Source organism: Gossypium hirsutum, chromosome A13 (assembly GCF_007990345.1).
Source record: "Gossypium hirsutum isolate 1008001.06 chromosome A13, Gossypium_hirsutum_v2.1, whole genome shotgun sequence".
In the NCBI taxonomy this organism is placed as follows: Eukaryota; Viridiplantae; Streptophyta; class Magnoliopsida; order Malvales; family Malvaceae; genus Gossypium; species Gossypium hirsutum.
In genome coordinates, this window is record NC_053436.1 from 19,241,899 (window position 1) to 19,253,244 (window position 11,346).

The window sequence follows — 11,346 nt, forward strand, 5'->3', positions numbered from 1 at the left end:
ATGGTCTAACGGTGGCGTCGATCTCGGCCTGACTCAGAGCCTGGAATTGTGGCCGTGAGAGATCAACAGATGCGTCTGTTAGGGTGCTTGCAGCGCGAAACTTCTGGAACCCTAGGGTTCCTGACCTAGGGTTAAGCATTTGGGCCTTCGGGATGCAGCTTATTGGGTCTTAGGAGTAGGCTTTTAGAAATGGGTCTATAATGTCACGGGTTGGGTCTGCAGGGTAGTGTTGGTATTTGGGTTTGCAATGTAACGGGTTTATGGGGCATAGGTTCATTGGGCTTTGTACCGAACTTTTTGAATGGACTTTTAAAATAAATATTTATTCATTTATTTTTTTGTTTTGCCTTTTTAAATCCTGGTCAAATTTGGGCTATTACAGTGCGAATTCTTAAAGCATAGAAAGACTTCTGAATGAATTAATGTATTTGAATGAGGGGTGAGAATGAAATGAAAAAATACAGGAAAGTTCAGGTATGTACGATATCTATGTGGTAGATGATACTATGTGTATGAAGCTTGATGAAATTGTATGAACATATTAGATGTGATGGAATAGAATTGATGGATGATTTGTGAACTACTAAATGTTTATTATTTGATGTTTTGTATTATATAAAATGTTGATTATATTAGATGCGAACTTACTAAGCTTCAAAGCTTACTGTGTGAAATGTTCTCTGTTTTTTAGTGTTATAAAGCTAGCTCGGATCTGGGGATCGTCAGCGACTTATTCACACTATCGGACATCTATTTTGGTACCATTTTGAGAGTTGTATATATGGTTTATGGCATGTATAAGCTAGAAGCATTTGAATATGTTTTGTAATGTGTATATCATGCTATGTCATATGGCTAGATTACGGTTGAACTTATGGTTTGATTTTGATATATGATATGTGATGCAAAAATGATATGTTTGGTGTATATATATATATGGCCTAGTGAGAAATCGTCAATTTGGTAAGTTAGTAATGTGATTTAGTTATAGAAATGGCATGAATGATGTAAGTTTCAGTTGTGAATTGGTTGAGAATTAGGTATAAAATTTTTGGTTTTGATCTTGTAGGGAGGACCCGAAATTAGGGTGGCAAATTGGCCTTGTAAATGGCCTACTTTTGTCTACACAGACAGAGACACGGGCATGTGTCTCAGCCATGTGTGACACATGGTTATGTTGCACAGTCGTGTGTCCCTTGGGGTACCCTACGAATTAAAGTCAGTATACCCTATAGTTTTGACATGGCCTAGACACACAGGCATATCTATCGGTTGTGTGTGGCATATGGCCTGGCACATAGACGTGGTTGGCCGCGTGACACAAGTCAATAGCCTCCCTAATTTTCAAACAGCCTAGTACATGGGCATGTCTTATGGCCGTGTGGACAAGTCAGTATGTGTGCCCTATTTTGTCACGGCTTAGACACACGGGTGTGTCTAATGTCGTGTGAGGCACACAGCCTGCTCACACAAGCGTGTGACCTTTATAACTTTGAAAAAATTTGTATGAGCTCGGTTTTGTCCCGACCCTTTTCTAATGCATGTTTCAGGTCTTATTGACCTACGTAAGGGACTCTATAATGATGTGTGACTTTGATGCTATATTAAGTATGAAATGAATGCGAATTGTTTCGATATGTTCGGTAATGCCTTCTAACCCTATTCTGATGACGGATATGGGATAAGGGTGTTACACACACGGCTGTGTGCCCAGGCCATGTAACAATCGAAATAAGGACACATGGCCATGTCTCAACCCTTGTCCATGCTCATGTACCTTTCTGAGTTGAGTCACACGGCCAAGCCACACGCCCATGTGCCAAGCCGTGTAACACTCAAAATAGCCTCACACACCCGTATGCCAGGCCGTGTGTTAGGCCATGTAACTGTCTCACTTGTAACCTTTAAAAACTACAGGGGACACACGGCCGTGTGTCACATATGGCTGAGACGCACGCTCGTGTCTTAAGTCGTGTAGACATGAAATTGGCCAAAATTAAGTCATTTCCTTCACCCACTTCAAGCATGTACCTATAAGACATTTTTACCCTTAACCAATGCATCAAAACATACTAAAACATACATAAAATGACCAATTCAAATGACGAAATCCCATTCAACCAATATGACATATAGACACCTCAATCACAATCAAACTAACATACCTAAACTTATGCATATTTGAACTCATTACTACCATTTCAAAATATACCATACTTGACCTATACCATGTCAATATAAACTTATCATTTAGAGCATTACTCACATACATCAAAATCACAAAAGTGGCACAAACCAACCATTTACAAATGGTACCAAACTACCAACATATATATACATACCAAAATCAACATTTAGCATTCAACCCAATATTTAAACATAAGTCCACCTATACATGCCATTATAACCTTGGCTAAAACATCAAAAACTATTGATATGTTCACTAGATAGTGTGATATGTAACAGCCTTTTTAGTTTCAAATTGAAATAGTGGTTTTGGGACCACGAATCCAACGAAGAAAGATTTATTTTTATTATATTTTTATGGTCTACAGTTTCATGTAATTGTTTCGTGAAAATTTCGTTTGAAAACTTTATCGATTGGGCACTTAATTTAGTTAAAAGGACTAAATTGCAATATGTGCAAAATGTGTATTCTAGAAGCTAGAGGTGTCTAATTAGACCATTTTTTTAATTAGATGGAAAAAAATGGACATGATTAGGTGAAATTTTAAAGTTAAGCATGAAGGGCATTTTGGTCATTTGATAAATCAAGACAAAATAAACTAAATAAAAAGTGTCCATCTTCTCAAATTAGTCCCCCCTTGGCCAAATATTGCAAGAAGACATAGCTAGGGTTTCCAAGTGTAACACCCCTAACCCAAATCCTTCGCCGGAAGGGTTACGAGGCATTACCGAAAATACACATATATTCATATCAATCATAAGTAATCATTTTCTTAAACTCTTAATGTGACAGCCCTAAATTGACCCTAGTCGGGAAGTGGTTTCGGGACCGCTGAACCGAGTCACCGAAGCATTTGAATGTGATATTTATTGTCTAGAATATGTGAATATGAATGTGTGAAAGTTTTAAGCTTCTATTTAGTCGATTGCATGTGAATTTAGTTAATAGGACTTATGTGAGAAAATTTAGAAATGTGCTAGGCAAATGTAAGTGGCCTATTAATGCATGTTATAAAGGTGATGGGTTTGCATGTCAAATTACCCAAAATTTGACTAGTGGCCGGCCATGCTATGGGATAAAAGGTATTATAAACCTTTTATGTTAGTGTTTTATGTTAGGAAAAATAAAATAAGGAGCATGGGCAATAAAATAATAATGGTTAGTAGGATGATGAAAAAAAAAAGTTCTCATTTGTTTCTTCTTGACCGAAAAATCAAAGGAAGGAGGGGAAGAAAAGGTTGAGGAGGTTCGGCCATACTTGTATCTAGATTAAGGTATGTTTGATGATGTTCCATGAGATGCATGCATGTTTTAGTTGTTAGCTTGAGTTCTACCTAGCCCATGGTTTAAATCTTTGCTATGTGATGGAGATGATATTCGGCCATGGGTGTTGTCTTCTTGGTTGGTGTTTGATGTTGTGGTGATGATGAATGAAGATGAGTTAAGTTTCGGCTAAGGTGGATTTGTGTTGATGTCATTTGCATGCTAAATGTGAAGCTTTGTAATGATACATGTGATGGTGGATTGATGCCTCTTGGATTTTCTTTTTTTTTTTAGCATTTTTTTGAGTTAGACATTAGGTTCTTTGTTTAACCCATGACCAAAATTGAAAGGGTATGGTGTCTTGATGCATTCGGCCATAGTAGGAAATATGGTTGTTGCTCATGTTATTTGCATGAGAAATGGTAGTAAGGTGAAGTGCAAATATTAGTATTTGATTACTAGTGTATATATGTGTATTAGCCGAGTTTTGAACTTGAAACAAAATGGTATGTAGTTAATACAAGTAACCATATTTGTAGGAAGTATTAAGCATATAATTGGCCTCAACATAGACATGCATATTCGGCCACATGAGATACATTGGTGTTGCATGTATTCGGTTAGGGGCAAGCATATTGATGCTTTTATCTTGACTTAGATAATCGGCTCAAGGAGAATTTGTTAAAGTGCTTAGTAAATTGATATTAGGTTAATGATGTGTGTATTCGGTCATGAAGGTGCACATGAGGAAATGTTAGATTAATTGTATTAAATTGCTCAATGTGATTAAAAATGCGTATGACCACTTTGTATTTGAGCTAAAGGTGGCCATATGACCTATCAACTCCTTGTCATATTCAGCCATAAGCTAGCATAATGAGACTTTAATAAGTTAAATTTGCTTGAATTAGCTCAAGAGCTTAGAGGACCAAAGTTGGACAAGGGAAAGGAAAAAGTGATCGAATAGCCGCCGAAATCGTTCGACAACATCCGAAGTAAGTTTTTAAGTAATGGATCTTAGATTATGATTCGATTAGATCATGTTTTAAGAAAATTAAAATCATGCTCTTTGTATGTAACTATTGAGTCGAAAATGATAAATGCTTGATAAGTGACTTGTGTTTGAATTCTAGTTATGAAAATGAAATATAGATGTGTCATGATTTATTGATATGTGCATGGATATTTGGATGATAATCGGGCTAAGTCCCGAAGGCATTTGTGCTAGTGACTAATTCCGGGCTAAGCTCGAAGGCATTTGTGCGAGCTACTATATCCGGGCTAAGTCGCGAAGGCATTTGTGCGAGTTACTATAACCGGGCTAAGTCCCGAAGGCATTTGTGCGAGTTATTATAACCGGGCTAAGTCCCGAAGGCATTTGAGCAAGTAGCTATATCTGGCTAAATTCTGAAGGTACTCGGTTTGGGAATGAGCGATCTTGCTGGAATAATTTCAATTAATACGCTCGTAAAATCCCAACGATGAGGTACGTTTCGTATATGCATTAGAGTAGTTGATTCCTTTTAAATATTATTCGCTCAGTCAATTAATGAGCTTCCGGCCTTTGGTTAAGTGGATCCCTTATGTGTGAATATAAGGGTTGGAAATGTGAAGTAGGACTGATTTTGAGAATATGTGCATATGAATTTATCCGTTTAGTTATATGAATGCTATACTTCAGTTGTGCCTAATTTCATTGCTCAAAACTTACTAAGCATTAAATGCTTACTCCGTTTTTTTGAATCTCTGTTCTTTAGATTTTGGTTCGTCAGCTATCGGACTCGGGATTGTCGAAGTCGAAGTCGTCCACACTATCAAAGCCCTTTTGGTACACTTTTGGTTGAACTCTGAAAATGGCATGTATAGGACTACCCTCTTTGTTGTTGGTCATGTACCCTTTGGTTTTGTATAAATTTGGATAGCCATGCGAAAATGGCTTATATATATACTTTGAGCATAGCATTAAAATCGTTTTGTATGTTGTTCATTGAGAGGTATGGAAATGTTGTTAACGATTAGCCATTGGAATGGTTAATCATGATCATTTTGGTGCTTTGTATGACAAATTCTAGTTGATTCATGGAAAACCATGAAATAGGTAAAGATTACCTTAAAAACAGATGCTGACAGCAGCAGTGGTGTGGATTTGAAAAATCACTAAAAATAGTAGGAATGGAATTAAATAGTGAATAAATTATTTAATCTAACCTTGATGAATCTACTTTCATATGGAAGAAACGAAACAATCATATGAGTCGTATTTTAAGAGATATTTAAGTTTTCGTGGAACAGGGCTAGAGCAATTTCTGGATCCCCTGATCTGATTTTGGAAATTCACTATAAATTAACCAGAGATAATTAGAAGTCATTCCATATATTTATAGATTCCTTTTTGAGTCTAGTTTTATTAGAAACAAACAGAATAAGTATTTAAGCCCTGTACAAGGAGATATCTAAATCGTAATGCATGAAGGTCGGAGTAGTCGAACCCTGAAACAGGGGAGACTTTAACTAATAAACTATACTAATTGGCTTGACCAAAAATTCTAGAAAAAACTTTTTAGAAGGATATGTGAGTCTAGTTTCAGGTAAAATTTACGAAACTGGTTTTCAAGTTTTGGAACTCAAGATACATTTTTTAAGGTGACAGTGACGCAGTTAGCCAGCTTGTTTGGAAAATTTTAAAATGGACTGTGAAAATCAATGAATTAAGTTTGTTAGCACCTCGTGTTCGACTCCGGCAACGGTCTCTGGTACGGGGTGTTACACTTAAATCAATCAAAGATCTCATTAATGAATCTTATAAAAACATACATAATCGAATATGCATCATCTTTATCTAACCCTATTCAGCACATGAACATTACTACTTGAAATATCCAAAACATCAAAACCACAGACAACATATCAAGCATAGTCCAGACTTATAATATACTTTGGTTGATTCCTCAACATGTGTAACCTCTTTTAATCAAAGTACTAAACTAATTTGACATAATAAACAAGCCATTTTCGCATGGCTTATATGTGTACAAATCAAAATGAATCGTATCGAAACTAGCCTATACATGCCACATTACCAATTCTCAAAACACTTATTTACCGAAACGAAAACTGGATAGTGTGAAGACGTCTCCAAACTTCCAACCCGAGCAAATCTCTGAAGCTCTATAGACATAGGAAAAACACACAGAGTAAGTTTTGAAAGTTTAGTAAGCCATAAGCAAATAAATCATTTCAATGATAATTATAATTCCATAACACTAAACTGAATTATAAATATAAAAACCATGCATCATAATATCACCATCTTAATATCCATTTCATGTCCAGATTTCAAGTTAAGACCTAGTCATATCTCAAAACCATTTTTCTTATTTCATATTTCCCATGTTCAAATCATGGGACCACAAGGCCATATAGCAAGCACATATATCATATATTCATCTGTGTACCTTTCATTCATTCATGGTAACATGTTTCACATTTCATTATTAAATACATAATCACTTTACATTTCTGAGTTTCAAAGATAATTCAGATGTACCAGAATCATATATTTACTAACACGGTTACCATATCACGTTTCATATATAATTTATTTGATTATAGTCACGTGCCATTAATCACATCTCATTTTCACAAAGACCATATATTATCGGATCATAATCATATCCACTTCCAATCCAAAAAAATCATAATCATCATACATACATTTATCCATATAAACAAATCCAAAATTCATAGTATAATATCCCTCATATGTATACATAGCCTACATGGCTGATGATACCAAATCATGCAAATGTCATTATACATTCAACTATAATTCCACTCATTTATGCAAGCTCACAAGACAAGATTTAACTTCATATACAAGCATCACTTAATTGGCCGAAAAATACCATTGGGAACATACTTTATCTTAGCTAAGTGAACTTGGCTGAATCTACTTAGCTAATTTCAACATCACATGATTTCTTACTCATAAGATCAAATGTATAAAATTCACTACATTGTTTATATCCCAAAATGATGAATAGGTAGACATGTACGAATTCAACATATCATCACATGACATTTAATAATTCACTTCAATAGATTATTTCACAAGGCCGAATATACAAACCCTGTATAATCTCATGTATATATATATATACAATCGAATATGTCACTTTATTATAAGTTCATACCTAATCACATATGCCAAATCACTTTAAAATCACATATAACCAATTATACCAAATGTTCATTGACAATCGAATTTGTATACATACTTATTTCACAAATATACACATTTTGACAATAAATATCGAAACACATACGTACCTTATTTCAGATAATTAATAATCCAATTTTTCCAAACCTTTAGGGCTCGTTTGCTACATTTGATCTCACATCGGTGTATAGCCTTCTAGACTTATAACTTAATACAATTCATCGGCTCAATTCCTATTAGGCACGGAGCCCGATTTAATTCACTGGCACGAAGCCTGCTAGGATTATAACCTGAAATCTTACACCGGCACTAGGCCTGCTAGACTCAAGGTCTGATATTTAATCACCGGCAATAGGCCTGCTAGGCATAAAGCCCGAATAAACTTAACAACACAAGACTTGCTAGGCTTTTAGCCTAAATGAATCCACCGGCATAAGGCCTGCTAGGCTCGGAGCCTGAATATCTCAATCACATGTCTTACGCTACCGATCATTAACAGAACACTATCAAAGTCTTTGAATTATCATTTCCAACACAAAATCACATCGGGCCATCATATTTAACTCATCACAATATTATTCACTGTGACAGCCCTAAATTGACCCTAGTCGGAAAGTGGTTTCGGGACCACTAAACTGAGTCATAAAAATAATTAACCGTCATAGTTTATGCTTATTATATGTATATATGCATGTGTGAAAATTTCATGTTTGAATTTTGTTAATTGTAAGTGAATTTTATTAAATAGGACTTATGTGAGAAAATTTAGAAATGTGCTAGGCAAATGTGAAGTGGCCTATTAATGCATGTTATGAAAATGATGGGTTTGCATGTCAAATTACCCAAAATTTGAGCTAGTGGCCGGCCATGCTATGGGGGGAAACATGTTGTGAACATGTTGTGTTAGTGTTTTATGTTAGAAAGAATAAAATAAAAGGTTAGTAATTAAATAATGAAAAGGGAGGGGTGATGAAAACAAAGTTGTCTCATCCATGCCCCCCCTCCATTGCCGTGAATTGAAGGAAGAAAACAAAGAAAAAAAATGTTCATCTTCTAACATCCTTGGCCGAAAATGCTAAGAAGAAGGGGGAAAGGGAAGTAAAATATTCGGCCACTCCTAGTCTTGAATAAGGTATGTAATTCATGGTAGCTTTTGAAATTGTTGAATTTATTAAGCTAGTTACTAAGTCCCTTAGTTAGCCCATGTTCAAATTTTGAATCTTGTTAGTAACATGAGCAATCGATCATGAGAAAATGTTCAAGAAATGGTTGTTTTTCATGTTATTTGGATGAGAAATGGTGAGTTTTGTTGTTTCATGTCAAGTTAGGTGAATGATGATAGATGAGTGTTTGAACTATAAAAAGAATCATAGGTGAGCATTAGATACTAAGGGAAAAGAATCGGCTACCTTGTTATGAGCTAGGGCCAAATGTGAGTTTGGTTGTGTTTGAATATTACATGCTTGATAGAATGGTGGATGAAAGTGCCGAATGTGGTCTTTGGTTTGGGCATAAGGAATAATAGTATGCATACGTTTCGGCTTTGGTAGTACCTATGTAATTATAATTAGTTCATTTTGATGGTTCGGCTTGAGGTGATAAGTAAAAGTTTAAAGGTTTGCTAAATTGTCTTTGTCATTGCCGAATGTGTGTATAGTTAAAGAGAAATTGTTAAAGTGCTTGGTTAATTGATATTAGGTTAATGATATGTGTATTCGGTCATAAAGGTGCACATGAGGAAATGTTAGATTAATGGTATTAAATTGCTTAATGTGATTAAAAATGCATATGACCATTTTGTATTTGAGCTAAAGGTGGCCATATGACCTATCAAATTCATTGTCATATTCGGCCATAAGCTAGCATAATGAGACTTTAATAAGTTAAATTTGTTTGAATTAGCTCAAGAGCTTAGAGGACCAAAGTTGGATAAGGGAAAGGAAAAAGTGATCGAATAGCCGTCGAAATCGTTCGACAACATCCGAGGTAAGTTTTCGAGTAATGGAACTTAGATTATGATTCGATTAGATCATGTTTTAAGCAAATCAATATCATGCTCTTGTATGTAGCTATTGAGCCGAAAATGATAATGCTTGATAAGTGACTTGTGTTTGAATTCTAGTTATGAAAATGAAATATAGATGTGTCATGATTTACTGATATGTGCATGGATATTCGGATGACAACCGGGCTAAGTCCCGAAGGCATTTGTGCTAGTGACTAATTCCGGGCTAAGCTCCGAAGGCGTTTGTGCAAGTTACTATATCCGGGCTAAGTCCCGAAGGCATTTTTGCGAGTTACTATATCCGGGCTAAGTCCCGAAGGCATTTGTGCGAGTTACTATATCTGGGCTAAGTCCCGAAGGCATTTGTGCGAGTTACTATCACCGGGCTAAGTCCCAAAGGCATTTGAGCAAGTAGTTATATTCGGCTAAATCCCGAAGATGCTTGGGTTTGGAAGTGAGCGATCTTGCTGTAAATTTCAATTAATACACTCATAAAATCCAAACGATGAGGTATGTTTCGTATATGCATCAGAAAAGTCGATTCGTTTTAAATAGTATTCATTCAATTGATTAACGAATTTTCGGCCTTTAGTTAGGTTTGATACCTTGTGAATGAATATATTGATTGAAGCGTGAAGTAAGTATGTTTATGAGAATGTGCATATATGAAGTTATCCATTTAGCCATATGAATGTTATACCTTAGCCGAAACTAATTTCATTATTCAAAACTTACTAAGCATTAAATGCTTACTCCGTTTCTTTGATTCTCTGTTTTATAGATTTTGGTTCGTCAGCTATCGGGCTCGGGATTGTCGAAGTCGAAGTCGTCCACACTATCAAAGCCCTTTTGGTACACTTTTGGTTGAACTCTGAAAATGGCATGTATAGGACTACCCTTTTTGTTGTTGGTCATGTACCCTTTGGTTTTGTATAAATTTGGATAGCCATGCGAAAATGGCTTATATATACTTTGAGCATAGCATTATAATCGTTTTTTATGTTGTTCATTGAGAGGTATGGAAATGTTGTTAACGATTAGCCATTGGAATGGTTAATCATGATCATTTTGGTGCTTTGTATGACAAATTCTAGTTGATTCATGGAAAACCATGAAATAGGTAAAGTTCACCTTAAAAACAGATGCTGACAGCAGCAGTGGTGTGGATTTGAAAAATCACTAAAAATAGTAGGAATGGAATTAAATAGTGAATAAATTATGTAATCGAACCTTGATGAATCTAATTTCATATGGAAGAAACGAAACAATCATATGAGTCGTATTTTAGGAGATATTTAAGTTTTCGTGGAATAGGGCCAGAGCGATTTCTGGATCCCCTGATCTGACTTTGGAAATTCACTATAAATTAACCAAAGATAATTAGAGGTCATTCTATATATATATATACTTTCAATAAATTCATAAACCTCATTAACAATAAATTCAATTTTACTTAATTGCTTAAAAACTTTCCTCGGGTATTAGCTTTTGATAAAAACGATTACTCGACTAGCTTCGACTTCCCCCAATCCAAATCAGCTCTCTTTATTAAAAGAAATTTAAACTTATTTAATTAATTAACCATTTTATTTTCACTCAAAAATCATATAATATAATAATTTAAATAATACCCCTTTTTAAAATTAGGCTTCGACATTTCGGTTCAAACAT